Below are 20,637 nucleotides of genomic sequence, written 5' to 3' on the forward strand. Positions count from 1 at the left end.
CCCAAGTAGCTGGGACTATAGGCGCCCACTACAACACCCAGCTATTTTTTGTTGCAGCCGTCATTGTTGTTTAGCAGGCCCAGGCTGGATTCGAATCCGCCAGCTCAGGTGTATGTGGCTGGTGCTTAGCTGCTGAGCACAGGCACGGAGCCCACCCCAGTTTTTTGAAGCAGTAGCCGTGTGTAGTCTCAGTCTCCTCCAACCCTCCAACTCCTCTTTTTCATTCAAGTTGGACAAGAGACATGTGGTTCTGGACCAGAGACGCTCTGGGAAGTGTGATGAGATGGGCAGGCTCTGGTCTGAGACATCTATCTTCCCCACAATCTTTAACCCGCTTGGTGGGTGAAGTCCCTACTATCTTACCCGCTAGGCCTGGTTTTTATTGCTCACAGTGTGGTGCCAACTTATATAAGTGAAACATATGTTTCTGTGCTGTATAGATTCCTGAGATTTTTAATAAATAAATTTAAAATATTTCCTTTGGTGGGTTCTTACACAAATGAATAAAAAATGATAGCATGTCCATCACTGCGTGCAGAAACACTGCCATCATGTCTGACAAATTGCCCTACAAAGTCGCTGACATCAGCCTGGAGGACTGGGGACGCGAGGCCATGGACCTTGCGGAGAACGAGATGCCAGGCCTGATGCACATGAGGGAGATGTACTCGGCCTCCAAGCCCCTGAAGGGTGCCCGCATCACCGGCTGCCTGCACATGATTGTGGAGATGGCGTCCTCATTGAGACCCTCACCGCCCTGGGTGCTGAGGTGCAGCGGTCTAGCTGCAACATCTTCCCCACCCAGGACCATGCAGCCGCTGCCATTGCCAAGGCAGGCATTCCCTTGTATGCCTGGAAGGGTGAGACAGACAAGGAGTACCTGTGGTGTATCGAGCAGACGTTGTACTTCAAGGATGGGCCTCTCAACATGGTTTTGGATGATGGTGGTGACCTTACCAACCTTATCCACACCAAGTACCCACAGCTTCTGTCAGGCATCCAAGGCATCTCTGAGGAGACACAACTGGGGTCCACAACCTATACAAGATGATGGCCAATGGGATCCTGAAAGTGCCTGCCATCAACGTCAATGACTCTGTCACCAAGAGCAAGTTTGACAATCTCTATGGCTGCCGGGAGTCCCTCATTGATGGCACCAAACGGGCCACAGATGTGATGATTGCAAGCAAGGTGGCAGTAGTAGCAGGCTATGGTGATGTAGGCAAAGGCTGTGTCCAGGCTCTGGGGGGTTTCAGGGCCCGTGTCATCATCACCGAGATTGATCCCATCATCACACTACAGGCTGCCATGGAGGGCTACAAAGTGACCACCACAGATGAGGCCTGTCAAGAGGACAACATCTTTGTCACCACCACAGGCTGTATTGACATAATTCTTGGTCAGCACTTTGAGCAGATGAAGGATGATGCTGTTGTGTGTAACATTGGACACTTTGATGTGGAGATAGATGTCAAGTGGCTTAATGAGAATGCTGTGGAGAAGGTGAACATTAAGCCCCAGGTGGACTGATACTTGCTGAAGAATGGGCGCCGCATCATCCTGCTGGCCAATGGCCGGCTGGTCAACCTAGGTTGCGCCATGGGCCACCCCAGCTCCGTGATGAGTAATTCCTTCACCAACCAGGTTCTGGCACAGATTGAACTTTGGACTCACCCAGACAAGTACCCCGTTGGGGTTCACTTCCTGCCTAAAAAGCTGGATGAAGCAGTGGCTGAAGCCAACCTGGGTAAGCTGAACGTGAAGCTGACCAAGCTGACTGAGAAGCAGGCCAAGTACCTGGGTATGCCCCGTGATGGCCCCTTCAAGCCTGATCACTACCGCTACTGAGAGACAGGCCTGCTCAGCACCTTTCAGCTGCTGTCCTTGCCCAGGCCCCGCCTCACCTCCCCAAGAGCAAATGGCACCAACTCTGGGATTGGTTTGTCTGTGTGCCCCTATTGACTCCCCGGGACTGTCACTCAGTCTGTGGCTTCTGCTGCATCCCTCAACTGTTCCAAGTGTGGCAGGGGGCATTGAGAGGGCTCTCCTCAAGGGCTGGTCATGATAGAGGGACACGTCTGCAGGAAACCATGAGCTCAGTGGTCTTGGAACTGCTCACTAGTCAGTCCTTTAGGCTGAAAGTTGGTAGTGGTGGTCACAAAACCTACGTATCTTATCCTCTAGACTTTCACCTAGCCTAGGGGCCCATGTGCTTGGTTTACAGTTTAACTAGTCCATCAGACCATGACAGATGAGAATAAGCTTTATTTTTTATTTTTCTGAGATAGGGTCTTGCTTTGTCTTGTTGCCTAGAGTGTAGTGGTATCATCATAGCTCACTTCAACCTCAAACTCCTGGGCTCAAGTGATTCTCCTACGTTAGCCTCCTGAATAGCCGAGATTATCGGCTCATCCCACCATGTCCGGCTGATTATTCTATTTTTTGTAAAGATGGGGTCTCACTCTTGCTCTGGCTGGTCTTGAACTCCTGGCCTTAAGTGATCCTCCTGCTTCAGTCTCCCAAAGTGTTAGCAATTATAGGCGTGAGCCACCACACCCAACCTGAGAAGGAGCTTTATTGAAGGGTAAGGAGGAACCATTGGGAGTTTGAATGTTCCCAAAAGCCTGGCTTTCTCTTAACCCTCATAACAACGAGGTTGGTACTTTCAGTCCCTATTTTATAGGGGTTAGAGTAGACTGCTAAGGGACAACCAAGAAAGGACAAGTGAGAGCCATAGGTTGGAGGGAGCCAGAAAAACAAAGCGGGCATAAATCTGCCACTACTTTGTAACATGATGGTCCCTATCCACAAACTTGGACCAAAAAGAGATTAATTTGGTTTATAATGTTAAAAGAAACCACAAAGGTGGGTAAATAAAAATTTTGGTGCCTAAAAAAAATGATAGCAATCCAGCTCGGTGCCCATAGCTCAATAGTTAGGGCGCCGGCCACATACACAGGGGCTGGTGGATTCGAACCTGACCCAGGCCTGCTAAACAACAATGACAACAACAACAACAAAAAAAAAAAAATAGCCAGGCATTGTGGCAGGCACCTGTAGTCCCAGCTACTTGGGAGGCTGAGGGAAGAGAATTGTTTAAGCCTAAGAGTTTGAGGTTGCTGTGAGCTGTGACGCCATGGCACTCTATCAAGAGCATGAGACTATGCCTCAAAAAAAAAAAAAAAATGGATAGAGACCTTTAAACACAGTACTGAGAGTACTGGAAGAATTTGGAAAATGAGGACAGGCCACCAGAGGAGAGGATGTGTGAGCTGAACCTTTACATACTTATAGGAGGTTCCCGGGATGGGGTCAAGGAGCACAGAGAAGGCATATCCCAGGGGAAGGTAAGGACTGTGCACCACAGGTCACCCAGCTTCTCCTATTCTCTCTTCCAACACCCTAGACCTCTGAAAGATTTCCTGCCTCTCTTGCTTTCCTTTCTGTTCTGAGCCAAAAATAGAACCCAAAGGCGGGAGTCACACAAAAGCACCATTGCACACAGCCTTACCAGGAGGATGAAGAAATCCCAGGCTTTAACACATTGACCACTACACTAGAAAAAAATCTTTTTCCTTGTGCCTATGGTGTTTTACTAGGTCAAGATAGGTCAAGAGACATGTGAGGTATATATAATTCACAAGGCCCCCAACTCAAAACCTGCGTAAAGTAATTGCAATTCACATGGCAGTTGATGTGTTAAACCGAACATGCAGAGTTTGGGCCACTGAAAGGATCCACAGGCACTTTGGAAATCTCCAGCTACCTCTCCTATGGCCCCAAACAAAACCCATTCCTCTCCAAGCACAAGCATCCAAAGCAAACAAGCTCTGACTTTGCTGGCTTTTCTCTTTGGCTCAATTACTGTAGTACCACAGAATCATTTTCTATTTTCATCACCAGGGCAGATGTTTCTGCAAGTCTTGTGAGCCTGGGGACCAAAGCACCGTTTATAGCTTTCCTTCTATGGGAAAAAGTGCTTTCAAGTTCCAAACAACTAACTTACAAATAAATGATTGAACTCACTTGCTTTTAAGCCATGAGCTTCCTGTAATGTTTTGCACACTTTATTGCCAAAGCCTGGTGTATGTGTGTGTTACAAAATTTCTAAATATAGGCACCAGGTGTTGCATTTTCAGACTGACCAAGTGTAACCTTTTTTTTTCTCCCTCTTAAAGCAACAGAATCATTGCTTTGCTGAGCACGCATTCGTTTTAAAGAAAACATGGTCCTATGTACTCAATTTTGATATGAGGACAATTAATGACAATTAAGGTTATGGGGGGGAAGCAGAAAGAGGGACGAAGGGTGCGGGGTGGGGCCTTGATGTGTGTCACACTTTATGGGGGCAAGACATGATTGCAAGAGGGATTTTACCTAACAATTGCAATCACTGTAACTTGGCTTATTGTACCCTCAATGAATCCCCAACAATAAAAAAAAAAAAAAGAAAACATGGTGAAAGAAATGGCTGGCGGACCACAAAAAAATAAAATAGCAATACTGAAAGCTTAGGGGAGAAAGATACGTACATACATATATATGTGTATACATAGATAAATACACTTACACAATCACACAATATAAAATAAGAAGCTAACTTAAAAAAGAAACAAACATATTGTTACACATTAAGGCAAGCCTCCAAGGATAAGGGAAGATCAGAGACCAAAGCTTCCTGCACAGCTTGGTTTTACTTTGAGTGTAGCTACCCAAAGAGATCGCCACCATGAAGTTTCTGGTCTGCTTCAGAGCAAGCCTAGATGAACAAAAACGTACAACCTACACAGTGAAAATAGCACATAATCTATCTCCCTGATAAATGTATATCATCAGATAACGCACACACCAGAAGGGGTGAGCATGCCCACTGCTCTTTGGCATCAAAAGAAAACGACTGAACTCAAGGCTTGATTCATTTCGCTCTCCCACCTCTTCGTTCCTCTCTGTTTCTCTTCTACACCCTTGACTGATCTTCTTTCCTTGGTCTCTTTATTTCTCTTTCACTTCCTCTAATTATGGTGTATGACGTGGTTAGAATTAATATCCTCTGAACCAAGGAAATTACCTATACTTTTTTCTCCTTTCAAAACCATTTGCTTACTGCTGTTTATTCAAGATTCATACCCTTTGTGTGTACATTGGCATAAGGAGGCATTTTCCCCCCATAGACTTTAATATATAATTTTCTACATACCTGAATGGTAGAGCTTTAAAAAAAAATACTGATAACTATCAATTTTTTTAACTTGCTTGTGCTTTTGAAAAAGGTCCCATACTTCATAGAGAGCAGCAGTGGCTACATATCTTGTGGGATCCAGGGCAAGATGAACACAGAAGGCCCCTTGTTCAAAAATTATCAGTAATTTCAAGACTGTTACTGCATTAAGCTAAGTGTGGGCTCTTCTGAGTGTGGGCCCTGTAGTCACGCAGGTCACACATCCATGGAGCTGGCCCTGCTGGTGGGTTTTTGTTAATGAGGGCACCTATACATCAACACATGTATACTTTTCTAGGCTGGTATAGAATTAACCAAAAATTCTCATTGAAAATTAAGAGATGTCAAAACCGCCCCCGTGAAGTGTAAACATCCTGAGGTGGCTTCCAGTACACTTCCTGAGAATTCACTTATTTATGATCGCTGGCACAGAGAAAATATTGTCGTCATTAGTTACAAAACCTGGACCAACTGATCAATGGGGTGTTATGGGGTGCTCTGGTTTAAAAGTTTTAGAACATAATAAAATATACTCAAAATGTGCTAAACAGGGAAGGCATTTTGGAGCCACCTTCCCTCCCCTCCCCACTGCCCTGGGTTGGAAGCATTTGTGATAATGTCTGTGAAAGGGTATGTGCTAGAACTAGAATCAACATTAGTCACCACGTAATGGATTGATGGCTGGTTGATGGAAAGGCTGATAAAGCCGGGTTTGCAGCTGAAAGAACGCTGAAGAACAGGTTTCTCTGACTCCAAGAAATTAAATTACAGTCACATTTCCCCCACAGCTGTAATCAAATGATGGTTTCACTTTCTCCCGGTCCTTCTGCTGGTCCCATAGACCCCTCTTTAAGACTCCATCCACTATCCCTTTCTTTTGTCCCCTGGACACTTTGTCTTCCCCTGGTGATAATTTGATCCCATGTCCTTTCTTGCAAACTTGGCAGGATACTACTGGCACCTTCTTCTGCCCAGGCTTCTGTTGGTTTCAAAGTGGAGAGGGGCATCTGTCTGCGGGGTGGGGAAGAGCACCTACCTGGATTCCAGTTGCCCCGCTCCAGCAGGATTGAGTGTAGATGGGTCCTGTTGCATCTTCCAAGAGCAACACAAGCTGCCATCATGAAATTCATGTTTTTTTCTCAGTTGTCCACTCCATCTTCCAATCTAGACTCACATGAGCATGAGGAATGAATGAATATCGCCTCATTTAATCTTTGCCACGCCTTGGGCACAGATGAGGAAACTGTGATTTGGAGAGGTTAAATCATGACTAATACGAGACGGGACTGTGATTCAACTGCTGCACTAACACCTACCAGTACTCTGTGCTGCCCACAAAACTTTGTGATAAATTATGAAACAGGAAAGTTTAACATTTCCTGGGAAATAATTGTATCTATAAGATCGCTGATAAGCTCGTGCTCATTTTCTATCCTTCTGCTTAGATCACTGTCCCTCAAAACCCAGCGGATGAGACTCACTTCCCAGTCATCCCCTCCCTTGCTGCCACCACCTCTCAATTCAGATGCTATCAGAAAACAGATTTTTAAATAACTAAAAATTGCAAACCCAAAATGCTCAACAGCAAGGAAAAAGAAGCTAACTATCTCCAAAGAAGTTGAAAAGATGTCGGGTTAAACGTTAAAAAAAAATCTATAATTGTGTTGCATAAGTTAGCTGGTGATGCTATATCACCTCGCAAAAATTCAAATAACAACTAATGTGTCCTTTATAGTTTATAGAGTGCTGATGCACTTGAACTTCACAACAGATTATGGCATAGATGCTGTTATCATGTCCCTTGTACAGAGGGGAAAACTGAGGCCCAGAGTGTTATGTAACTTGCCCACAATTAGTCAATGTGAGAAGTGAAGCAAGTTTTCTAACTTGGGAGCCTGTGTTCTTTCCATTCTCCCACACAGTTATTTGTTGAACTAAATTTTCAGATCAGTGCACATTTATTTTTTCTTTTTCCAAATGACAAGAGTTACCATTCGGAAAGAACTAGGAGCCTAGTCTAAAATTCTGCCACTTAGTATCTGTCTGCTGCCCAATTCAGAAGTCATTGACCTTCACTTATTCTTTCAAAACCTAGACAAGTTTTCACTTAGTAGGTAAAATATAGATTGTTTAATAAAAGAATCTAGGACAAGTAGGAAGCTACTCGGGGGAAGAGAAACTTGGATCTTAATACATCACTTGGTCCACAAAAATAAATTCCAGTGCATTAAAGTTTTAAATGTAAAAATAAATTTATAAAAACTAGAAGAGAACATGGCATTTCTTCCTCCCACCTCATGTTTGGAACCTCTGAGTGGAACAGGGCTAAGTATGACACAAAACATAGAAGCCATAAAAGGTAAGACTGATTCTTTTGACTTCATTTAAAAATATTTACATGTTTAAAAATCGTTGCTATTTATCAAGTCAAAAGTCAGAGCACAAAATTGGGGCAAGTATTTGGAACCTGTAAGAGGGAAGAAGGTTAATGTTGTAATATGTAAACAAATCCCACAAATCAATAAGAAAAACATGACACACCTAATAGAAAAATATTGCAAAAGATTTAAATGGATGGTTTACAGAAATCCATGTAGCCCTGATGACAAGCTGTACAATCTTACTTATGGGAAAAGCAGATGAAAGCACCACTAGGAGACCTTCTTCCGCATGTCACATCTGTAAAGATCCCAAAGTCTGGGGTGGCGACTGTGGCTCAAAGGAGTAGGGCGCTGGCCCCATATACCGGAGGCGGCAGGTTCAAATCCAGCCCTGGCCAAACACTAGAAAAAAAAAAGATCCCAAAGTCTGATAACAGACTGTGGTGTGATCTGGGTGTAAATTGGTACATTGTCAATGAAGAGCCATTTGTGGGTTGGCGGTATCTGTCAAAAGTGAAATGCACTTATAAAGGATTTGAGGAAATTACCTGGCACTAAAGGGCCATCAAGTGCAAATGATGGAACTTGGATTTGATTCCATATCACAGCCCTAGAGCCAGAAGACCACACAGCTGGAGCAGCCTCTGCTGACACATTAAACAGACATTTAATAAGTACCCAGAAATGCCAGTAACACTTTTAATTTTTAAAATAGACTTTATTTTTAGAGCAGTCTTTTTTTATTTTTTTTTATTTATTTATTTATTGAGGTAGAGTCTCAAGTGGTTGCCCTGGGTAGAATGCCGTGGCATCACAGCTCACAACAACCTCAAACTCTTGGGCTTAAGCTATTCTCTTGCCTCAGCCTCCCAAGTAGCTGGGACTATAGGCACCCACCACAATGGCCATCTATTTTTGTTGTTGTTGCAGTTACCTTTGTTGTTTTAGCAGGTCTGGGCTGGGTTTGAACCCACCAGCCCCGGTATACATGGCCAGCGCCCTACCTACTGAGCTACCAGAGCCGCACTAGAGCAGTCTTATGTTCACAGAGAAATTGAAAAAGCAAAGAAATATCTCATATCCCCCGTCCTCCCCCAAGTGCATACCCTCCCCTATTATCTACAACCCCCTAGAATAGTACATTAGTCACAACTGATGAACCTACATTGACACATTATTATCACCCAAAGTCCATAGTTTACTTTAAAGTTCACTCTTGGTGGTGTACTTTCTATGGGTGTGGACAAACATATAAAGACCATTATAGTATCACACAGAGTAGTTTCACTGACCTAAAAAATCTCTGTGCTCTGCCTATTTATTCCTCAACATTTTAAATGTTCATGATAAACTAGCCTATATATTATTTTGTAAGTGTTTTTTATGTATACTTTATATATGAAGATAAAACTACATATATAGTTTATATATGAAGATAAAACCTCAACGAGGTTAAGTTTCTCGTCCAAGGGCACAGCTGCCAAATGGAAAGGCCAGGCTCAAGGCCAGGGCCAGACTCTTTTCCCACAGAACTGCGGCCTTCAACAGCCACCCCTGCCCTCTGTGTGCTGCTGTCCAGCTCTATAGGAGGAGGGACCTGTGTTGCATGATGTTGGCACTCAAAATCTATTGCTTGAGTGGATGGTAGAATCCTGATCCCAGTCTTTGCAGATGAAGAGGATGCAGCCCTTTTTCGGCACAAAGGAAAAAAATGACAAAGCATAAAACGAAGCAGGGAAGGCTAAAAAGAAAAGTACTGAAATCTTCTGAAATAAAGCAATTCATTCATAAGTAAAAATACTCCAGACTTTCTCCAACGGAGCCTCTGGTTTTACAACCCAGACACCTTTTAAGATAGAAAATACTGACACCCAGTGGCAACAAGTAGAAATGCCATGTTTGGGACAGTAGATTTGAATGACAGCAATAGTTCCCACGGGGAGAACTGGCTTGTCAGTGGCACCCCTGATGGGTATCATTTGGGAGCATTTTCCGTGTGTGTGTCAGGATTTCTCCCACCAAGCTGGCTTTCCATCTCTGCCACCACAATCCCAGAGCATGCCAGGCGCTAGCTGTGCCTCTAAGAGCCAGGGGACCCTGCCTTGGTCGGCAGCGTGTGGGTGTGTAGAACCACACAGACACATGCGGATGGATGGATTCATGTGTGTATTTATAAACTTATGTTCAGTGTGCAAAATCACTTACCTTGCCTTATGTGTACAGAGAAAATTTGAGCTTTGTCATTTTGTTTATAGAAGAGCTGATTTTCTTTCTTCTCACTAGGATGGGAGAAAAGAACCAAAGCTTAGTCCCATCTGGCCATTTCGGTCCAATACAATCATTTTAACTGTCCCACCTAGTAACTCAGTTTCTTTTGCTTGGATAAGACCAGGAAATGTAACATCTTTCAGAATTTTCCCCTCTTCCCAAGATGGCACCTAGGTACATGGGAGAAGCATGTGTCTGTCCTCGGGGCCCTGGGGAACCCTGTCTCACAAGGTGGCTGATGAAGTAGAGCTGGTACTCAACGAGGAGGAAACACTTTCTGATGCCCTGATTCCTGCCACCTGGCAGGGGCTTGGGACTGCAAGTTTGAGTTGCCTACACCGTTGAAAAGAATGCTCCACCAATTAAAATTGTTTTACTTAGCAAACTCAAATAACAATAGGGAGTGGGGAAGATGTCTATACCTCTATGTCTTGTTAGCTTTATATGAAGGAGGACAAGCCGAATTATTCATTGATCAGCCATGCTCAACAGAGCGGTTTCCCAGCTGTGGTGGCACAGAAAGAGAACCAAGGAGTTTACAAAAACCACAGATACCCAGCCCCACTCCCACCCGCTGAGATGTGGATTCCATTTTGTCTCAGTTGGAGCCTGGTCAATGATGTTTTTAAAACTCAGGTAGTTTTATCGTATAGCCCGAGTTGTGAACTAAAGTTCTAAGTAGACAGCAAATACTTATGCAACAATGTACACACATAATAAGCAGGGTTTTTTATTTGTTTTTATCCATTGCTTTGGACTGGATGTTTGTTTCTCACCAAAATTCACATGTTGAATCCCGAATCCCCATTATGATAGTATTTGGAATGAACATTGGGAGCTAATTAGATCATGAGGGTAGAGCTCTCATGACTGGGACTATAATACCTTTATAAAAAGAAACATGGGAGAGATCTCTCACTTTCCACCATGTGAGGATACAGCAAGAAGGTCGCTGTCTGCAAATGAGGAATAGAGCCCTCACCAGAAACCTTATCAGCTGGCACCTTGACCTTGAACCACCCCATCTATGATAATTTTGTAGCATCCTGAACTAAGATACCCTTGGTGACTCTAGCGATTCTAATATATGGAATTTACCTAGTTTCTTTCTAAGAGTCACCAGCCTCCTCCTGGGTTTTCCTGGATCTCTTCCCCTTCTCTCCCTGTGTCCTCTTCCCAAGCTGTCTGAGGCAAACCTCTTCCCTCAGCAGAAGTTCTGCTTCACCTTCTTCTGTCTTATCTAACAGACCCAAGTCTTACTAGCAGTACCTTGGTTTACTTCCTCTGAGACTTAAGTAACCTGCTCAGAAAACTCTTGAAAGGAGTCAGGCTCTTTGCAACATAATAGTACCATAGCAGTTCCATAGTCCCAAAGTAGCATATAGTTTATATAAGTTAAAACATTTGGTTAAATATAACCATGCCGTTTCACATATAATTATAAGCTAAACTATTATCCATACAATTTTAAAACGTTAAACATAAGATTTTCTGTTATTGGCTCAGCACCTGTGGCACAGAGGTTACAGTGCCAGCCAAATACACTGAGGGTGGCAGGTTCAAACCAGGACTGAGATAGCTGAACAACAATGACAACTGCAACAAAAAATAGCCACGCATTGTGGGGGCAAGAGAATCACTTGAGCCCAAGATTTTGAGGTTGCTCTGAGCTGTAACGCCATGGCACTCTACCACGGCACTCTACCAAGGGCAACATAGTGAGACTCAGTTTCAACAAAAGCAAACAAAAAAAAAAAAAAGATTTTTTTCTGTTATTTTTAGAAAGTAAACAATTGCTGGCAAACCCTTATAAAAAGATTATGATATTGACAGTGAGTGCCCTCTCCCTCCACTTCACTCCATTAAATTATACTCTTTGAGAAATACACATTTAAAATTAAGTTCTTAAATTTATTGCAACAATAACGAAGTTTTGCTAACAAATTCACAATGTAAGATTATTTCTGCTGGGCCGTTGAACCCCTTTTTCCTCCCAGGTGGTGATAAAAGACTTTCACTTCCTGGCAAGGAATAAGAGAGAGTTTGGGTTGCATCTCCAACAAAACCAGCCTTAGAGAAATGGTTTGACACAAACACTTGCAGGCATGAGCACTCCTTCTATTTTTTTTCCTTTTTTTCTTTTTTTGTTTGTTTTTTATTTTTTTATTTTTATTTTTTTTAATTTATTTTTTTTTTTATTGTTGGGGATTCATTGAGGGTACAATAAGCCAGGTTACACTGATTGCAATTGTTAGGTAAAGTCCCTCTTGCAATCATGTCTTGCCCCCATAAAGTGTGACACACACCAAGGCCCCACCCCCCTCCCTCCTTCCCTCTTTCTGCTTCCCCCCCCATAACCATAATCATCATTAATTGTCCTCATATCAAAATTGAGTACATAGGATTCATGCTTCTCCATTCTCGTGATGCTTTACTAAGAATAATGTCTTCCACGTCCATCCAGGTTAATACGAAGGATGTAAAGTCTCCATTTTTTTTAATGGCTGAATAGTATTCCATGGTATATATATACCACAGCTTGTTAATCCATTCCTGGGTTGGTGGGCATTTAGGCTGTTTCCACACTTTGGCGATTGTAAATTGAGCTGCAATAAACAGTCTAGTACAAGTGTCCTTATGATAAAAGGATTTCTTTCCTTCTGGGTAGATGCCCAGTAATGGGATTGCAGGATCAAATGGGAGGTCTAGGTTGAGTGCTTTGAGGTTTCTCCATACTTCCTTCCAGAAAGGTTGTACTAGTTTGCAGTCCCACCAGCAGTGTAAAAGTGTTCCCTTCTCTCCACATCCATGCCAGCATCTGCAGTTTTGAGATTTTGTGATGTGGGCCATTCTCACTGGGGTTAGATGATATCTCAGGGTTGTTTTGATTTGCATTTCTCTAATATATAGAGATGATGAACAGTTTTTCATGTGTTTGTTAGCCATTCATCTGTCGTCTTTAGAGAAAGTTCTATTCATGTCTCTTGCCCATTGATATATGGGATTGATGGCTTTTTTCATGTGGATTAATTTGAGTTCTCTATAGATCCTAGTTATCAAGCTTTTGTCTGATTGAAAATATGCAAATATCCTTTCCCATTGTGTAGGTTGTCTCTTTTCTTTGGTTATTGTCTCCTTAGCTGTACAGAAGCTTTTCAGTTTAATGAAGTCCCATTTGTTTATTTTTGTTGTTGTTGCAATTGCCATGGCAGTCTTCTTCATGAAGTCTTTCCCCAGGCCAATATCTTCCAGTGTTTTTCCTATGCTTTCTTGGAGGATTTTTATTGTTTCCTGCCTTAAATTTAAGTCCTTTATCCATCTTGAATCAATTTTTGTGAGTGGGGAAAGGTGTGGGTCCAGTTTCAGTCTTTTACATGTAGACATCCAGTTCTCCCAACACCATTTATTGAATAGGGAGTCTTTCCCCCAAGGTATGTTCTTGTTTGGTTTATCAAAGATTAGGTGGTTGTAAAATGTTAGTTTCATTTCTTGGTTTTCAATTCGATTCCAAGTGTCTATGTCTGTGTTTTTGTGTCAGTACCATGCTGTCTTGAGCACTATGGCTTTGTAGTACAGACTAAAATCTTGTATGCTGATGCCCCCAGCTTTATTTTTGTTACAGAGAACTGCCTTAGCTATACGGGGTTTTTTCTGGTTCCATACAAAACGCAGAATCATTTTTTCCAAATCTTGAAAGTACGATGTTGGTATTTTGATAGGAATGGCATTGAATAGGTAGATTGCTTTGGGAAGTATAGACATGTTAACAATGTTGATTCTTCCCATCCATGAGCAGAAAAAGCATTTGATAAAATCCAGCATCCTTTTCTAATTAGAACACTGAAGAGTATAGGCATAGGTGGCACATTACTAAAACTGATTGAAGCTATCTATGACAAACCCACAGCCAATATTTTACTGAATGGAGTAAAACTGAAAGCTTTTCCTCTTAGAACTGGAACCAGACAAGGTTGTCCTCTGTCACCTTTACTATTCAACATAGTGCTGGAAGTTCTAGCCAATACAATTAGGCAAGACAAGGAAATAAAGGGAATCCAAATGGGAGCAGAGGAGGTCAAACTCTCCCTCTTTGCTGACGACATGATCTTATACTTAGAGAACCCCAAAGACTCAACCACAAGACTCCTAGAAGTCATCAAAAAATACAGTAATGTTTCAGGATATAAAATCAATGTTGACAAATCAGTAGCCTTTGTGTACACCAATAACAGTCAAGATGAGAAGCTAATTAAGGACACAACTCCCTTCACCATAGTTTCAAAGAAAATGAAATACCTAGGAATATACCTAACGAAGGAGGTGAAGGACCTCTATAAAGAAAACTATGAAATCCTTTCTTTTTTTTTTTTTAGACAGTCTCACTCTGTTGCCCTGGGTTGAGCACTGTGATGTCATCACAGCTCACAGCAACTTCAAACTCTTGGGTTCCCGTGATCCTCTTGCCTCAGCCTCCTGAGTAGCTGGGACTACATACGTGCACCACTATGACCAGATTGTTTCTCTATTTTTAACAAGGAGGGGGTCTCACTCTGGCTTAGGCGAATCTTGAACTCCTGAGCTCAAGTAATCCACTTGCCTCAGCCTCCCAGTGTGCCAGGATTACAGTCATGAGCCACCATGCCTGCCCAGCTACCCCCTTCTAAACATCAGGGTTGTGTCACGGACAGAATTGCCACTGGTCTCTCTAGAGAGGTGCAGAAATGGCATTCTCCAGGCTATAATTTGAGACTGTCATCTATGTAACAAGGACTCATTCTAAACCCTCCAGGACACACAAGGATGATTAAAATCTAGGTGGGAAGACAAGCTGAATTAATTTGTCTACACAAGGCAAGGTAGGTAGAGGCAGAAGGCAATTAAAGCAGGTTAAGTATCAAAGGTGTATTCTTAGGGTGTGTTCCAAAAAATCTGGCTCCAAGGTGAGGATTTGTGTGCAGAAGTCTACTGATAATGCCATCGGGATCAGCATCTGGGGGGCAGTAAAGGAAGTAGATGGCCAGAGGAAGAGTTGAGTCACAATACCATCGTAATACAGGTCTCAGCCAGCCTGACAGGATGCTTTAGAACTAGGGTGACCCTTCAGGGTTGTCACCACTGGAAACAAGATGGCCCAGCCTTCTTGACCTCCCCCCAATCATTGACCAATAATTGGAAAGTCAGGGAGGGGGCTATCCTTAGGCAGGGTGTCTCTTTGTCAGTGAGCCTTCAGCTGCCAACACACCCAGCAGCAGGGGGAATGAGTTGCCCCGGTCCTGAAGCGGGGTCCTGGCCACACACCACAGAGTCCACTACAAGGGGTGGTCAGGGACCTGATGACAAATGTTCACAGCAGGAGGAGGGGGAAAGGTCCCTTGTGAAGACACTACGAGTAATCAGGGAATTTGCAGCATATGGCTATATTATAATCAGCTCCATCTGCTATTCATTTCACTGATCTAAGACCATCTCTGACCCCTGGAGTTACAAATACTACTATCCCATAAAATTTCCTCCATAAAATCCAGGAAAGACTAACTGAAATATTTGACACTTTTCAAACCATAAAAATCAAACAAATTTCAAGTTTGGTTTAATTTCATGTATTTTATAATTTTTGGTTATGATCCCATTGTTTTCCAATTTATGGTCTAAATGATTGTGACGTTCTTTTTCTCTTTAAAATTATTTCTTGATTTTTGCCTTCTTGGTCTAGCACAGTTATGCCCTCAGTCTCCGTTTCAACTATCACCAGTGTCTTTCAGATCTTCGCTTCAGTATCATTTCTTCCCTAAAGTCTTCTTGGGCATCTCAGTTAAAATCGCCTCCCAAACCCCATCCTGGCATGGCCTATTCCCGTTATTTTTCTCCACAGCATTTATCTCTATCTGACCTGCTCTAGTTTATTTAATAATTGTATTTATTGTTTGTTTCCTTCTAATAGAATGTAAATTCCAGGAAGGCAAGGATTGGCTGTTTTACTCACTCTGTATTGCTGTCCTAAAAAGTAGCGTCTGGCAAATTGTAGACATACAGGAAATATTTGTTGAATGAGTGAGTGGAGGGCGCTGGTCTGGGCTTCCATCAGCCCTTTCCTGGGCGTTTGTAATGCTCTCCTGGCTAGAGTCACAGCTACTTCTCCCTATGTCTCCAAGGCATCCCCTTTCTGGACTATTGGGTACATTACCGCTAGATGGACCCTCGTAGCCCTGCTTTCGTTCTGCCACTGTCCTGCTTGGAAGCTCTCGGGGCTCCCAGTGCTCTTCGATGTGGGGCCTAAAACCTAGGTTTGCTCAGTTTCCCCACGACCCATCTTCCTATCTGCCCAAATCACACCCATCCCTCCTGTCCCCTGCAGCTCCCACCTCTGTGAGTGCCCTTCCTGCCACCACTGTCTCTCCCTCCTTTGAATTCCTCCAGCAGAAGAGTGTGAGGGCTAAGTTCATTTCCTCCAGGGTATTGTGAAGAATGTGAGAATAAATATTAAAGTACTTCATGAGGCCCAACATCTTCACAGATGACCATAATTACAGTACCTTGTCATAATATTATTATAGCCCATCTTCTCAAATTATACACGTCTTAGAGGTCAGAGCTAAATAATCAAGCTGAGTTCTCTAGGTCACCAGTAATAAAGCTGATCTAGTGACTCTGATCAGCATGTTGCAGTGCCAGCGGCAAGAACCAACGGCTAAATGTCCTGAAGCTTTGCAAGTTGGTTGCTAAACAGTCAGGTGCACTCCACCACCTATCTGACCCCTGTGCTTGTTTCTGGGTCATAAACCAGAGAGAGAGAGATGTGCTTTACTGGTTACCATAGCAGTATCATCAGTCAATGAAGAGAGACTTACAAGGATCTGGTAATCACAGAGGCAAACGAGCAGTTCGGGGAGTGATGAGTAGTTCTGTTTCAGGCACTTTGAGTAAGATTTTAAAGTGGTATGGTATGGTAAAATTTACTTAAGATTTTTATATATACATTTATTTATTGATTGATTGATTTTTGAGACAGAGTTTCACTTTGTCACCCTTGGTAGAGTGCCATGCTTTCACAGCTTACAGTAACCTCAAACTCTTGGACTAAAGCAATTCTCTTGCCTATAGGCACCTGCCACAATGCCCAGCAATTTTTTTTATTTTTTTTAGAGACAAGGTCTCACTCTGGCTCAGATTGGTCTCGAACCTGTGAGCTCAGGCAATCCACCTGCCTTGGCCTCCCAGAGTGCTAGGATTACTGGTGTGAGCCACCACACCTGGCCCAAAATTTTTAAGTAAATGGACCTGGTGCTCAAGAGAGAGGGAAATAGGCTGGAGATAAAGATTTGGAAGTTAGGCTGGGCATAGTGGCTCACTCCTGTAACCCTAGCACTCTGGGAGCCAAGGCCAGTGGATTGCTTGAGCTCGGGTGTTTGAGACGAGCCTGAGCAAGAGCAAAACCTCATCTCTATTGAAAGCAGAAAAACCAGCCAGACTACATATGTAGTTTCAGCTACTCGGGAGGCTGAGGCAAGAGGATTGCTTAAGCCCAAGAGTTTGAGGTTGCTGTGAGCTATGATGATGCCATCATACTCTATCCATGGTGACGGACTGAGATTCTATCTCCAAAAAAAAAAAAATAAAATAGATTTGGAAGTTACAGGATATTGGCAGGGCTGGAAGACTTTCCCCCAGGTGCCCAGGAGCCATGGCTCTGAACAGTCAGTGATCAATAGTGCAGGCAAACTTCAAGGCCTGTCATCTCACTTCAGGCTTGGTTCCCATTCTCTTTGGCTGTCCCAGGTTGTATCTTATAATTATCTCCTCATTTCTTCCCTTTTCCCTCTCTCCAATTCACCCCATTCATATATTACTGCCTGATTAATTTCCCTATGGCACCATTTTGTTCACATTCTGCTTTGCTTAAACACTGTCAACAGCTCCCAAATCTTTGTGAGTAAAACCCCAACTCTCCTATTCAAACTTTCCTCAGGCACACAATCTTACCTCCATGCTCAGTACTCATGCTGTCACCACCATTTTGTGCACAGCTAGAGCTTAATCAATATTTTTAATAAAGACAATAAGTCACAAATAAGGGCTGTTTCCATCGATCCCTTTTCTAGCTATCTTTTCTCACCTGTGGATGAAGGGGAAACCTTGTTATAACAGAAATACAGAATTTTCTTATACTAACTAGGCACCCAGGATATAAAGCCACTGATTGCTCCTCAAGGTCAAGAAGTATATTTTCCATGATTTATTTTCATTTAAGAAACTCTACATGTTTTCCTGCCAGGGTAGTTCTAAGCTCCAGAAGACATTTGCTGCCAAGAACCAAACACAGCTGTTCAGGCAACAGAGGAAGCTGGTGCTCGGTAAAAAACCAAACCAAAACGAAACTCTGCCCGCACATTTGAGGATGGCACAGGTCCCAGATCTACACCTTGAAATGAATAGGCGATATAAGATACTTGATATAAAAGAAAATAAAACTGCCGGAAACAGAAGTCTTCTTTCTCAAACTGACTTCCTCCAAGTGCACAGAGAACAGCAGCAGCACTCGTAAGGATAAAAATAATGTTTGTTGATGGGAAGAATCCTACCTGCTTCTCCACTGAAAGAGGAAAACCCTGAAATCCTCCCCCATTCTTGCCTGCCCCACACACTTTTACTCAATAAAGATCTCTAAGAATGATCATGTGTGTACTAAATATTATCCAATTGTCATGAGTGCAACAGACCTCTCCACCAACAAGTAGCACAATTGATACCAAAGTAAGGAGAGCAGCAACTTGGTGGGAGCATCAGAGCAGTGGCCAGTAGGCAGGGGTGGGCAGGTGCAGCATCAGCCCCTGACCAGGAGGTAGCACTTAAGAACACAGGTGAAGAGAAGGACAGAACAATGACCCAGCTCCCCCGGAAGGTGAGGCAGGCAGATCTCATGTTATCTTATTCATCACTTACAATGCTATGAAGCTGGCACCCCAACTGCCATTTCACAAACTGGAAACTGAGAACCCCATAGGTTATGGAAATTGCCCAAGTTCACCTGGCAAGTGGCAGGTGGCTCAGGTTTGTCTAACTCCAGAGCCACCCACACTCTGGGTTGTATTCACCACAGTGCCATAAGTGTTCTACAAAACAAAAAATGAAACCTAAGCAAGTTGGAAATACAGTGGTTAGACAAAGATTGCCACTGTAAGACTTCTTGAATCCTTCAGCGTTTCAACACACATTGAATAGAGTTATGTCTGGGTTCCCCAAACTTAATTCACAACAGAACTTTCTGTTTTGCCTGGAACACATCATGAGACTAGTGTTCCCATGAATCATGGCAGGAAACATCCAGTCTCATTGAAATCCTGGGTCTGTTCTTGAGTGGGCCTGGCACCACTTTTCGAAGGGTCTAGAGAAACTAAAGGTCACTGAGAAGTGCTGTGCTGGGAACACCTACAAAGTATATGGAACACAGGGACAGGAAGAAGGAACAAGGAGAAGCCTGAGCTATGCCAATAGCAATGAACGGTTCTGAGCACTTGTTGCATGCTGGTATGCTTTGAAGGGCTTATTTAGTCCTCCTAACAGCCTATAAGATAGATATCATTACAATCCCCCATTGCACAGAGAGATCTGGTATCTTGCCCAAGGTGAAAGAGCTCGCACATGTCTGGGTGTTGAATCCAGATAGTGTGGCTCCTGAAGAGACATTTAGTTGAGAATATGTGGGGTGGACAGGGGTAGTCATGGAATAAGATTCATATCATAGTTGCCAAATAGTATAAAAACTCAATATCAACTTATATTTGAATTCTTATTTGTTCTGCAAACATTTATTGGTACCTATCTTACCAGGTATTGTGTCAGGTGCTAGGGATGAAGCTGTGAATACAACAGGACCTACAGTCAGTCCAATGGAAAGTACACACAAAGCACTGGACCCTTACAGACACAGGATGGCACGGGCTCCTTTGGGCAAGGAGGCAGAGACCATGGCAGCAGGAAGGGTGTCTGACTCAAACTTCAGCCCTTTGACACTTTCTAAGAAGTTTCTGCTCCAGATGAGCTGGAAAGGAGGGTGAGTATGAAGGTACTTCAGAAGGACCAGAGCAATAGCTTAGAACCAGAATGGCCTGGCCACTGCACGGAGTAGTTTTCCTCCCGGAATTTGAGGCCTCTGGGGCCTCCCTGCTCTCTGCCCCCAAGCTTATTGCAGAGGCAGTAGACTGCCTTAGCTGGGAGTCTCACAACCATCAACCGGCACTTAGCTTAGTCTTGACTGTGGCAGGAATAGGGGTGCTCCCCAAACTCCATTTGCTCCTTGCATTTCCCAGCCCAGCCCTGAAGCAGTGAAGTGGGCCTGTGTGACTATCCCTGGCAGTCACACGTATCATTTCTGAGGTGAAGCTTTTAGTTGGTGATGTAAGGCTCCTCACCTCACTGATCTCTTTCCTGCTGCGGTGACCAAGATGGCCTTATGGTTCAGGTAGTGCAGGTACAAAAATGTGAAACCTCCATCAGCTCAAGTCATGAGTGGAACAGACCTCTCCACCAACAAAGTAGCATGAAAGTAAAAAAAATATATATATATATTTTTGAGACACAATCTCACTTTGTCACCCTCAGTAGAGTGCTGTGGCATCATAGCTCATAGCAACCTCAAACACTTGGGCTCCAGGGATCCTCTTGACTCAGCATCCTGAGTGGCTGGGACTATAGGCACCCAACACAATGCCCGGTTATTTTTCAGAGACAGGGTCTCACTTTTGCTCAGGCTGGTCTTGAACTTGTGAGCTC

The 20,637-nt window shown here is 43.4% G+C and overlaps 1 pseudogene across 1 annotated transcript; it reads left to right on the forward strand.

The window, feature by feature from the left end:
• Positions 1-525: 525 nt before the first annotated feature.
• On the forward strand, positions 526-2,416 carry LOC128581971 (adenosylhomocysteinase-like; annotated as a pseudogene). The gene is made up of 2 exons (XR_008378955.1): positions 526-2,364; positions 2,395-2,416. The product of XR_008378955.1 is annotated as an adenosylhomocysteinase-like (transcript).
• Positions 2,417-20,637: the final 18,221 nt, after the last annotated feature.

This window comes from Nycticebus coucang, chromosome 3, assembly GCF_027406575.1.
Source record: "Nycticebus coucang isolate mNycCou1 chromosome 3, mNycCou1.pri, whole genome shotgun sequence".
Lineage (NCBI taxonomy): Eukaryota > Metazoa > Chordata > Mammalia > Primates > Lorisidae > Nycticebus > Nycticebus coucang.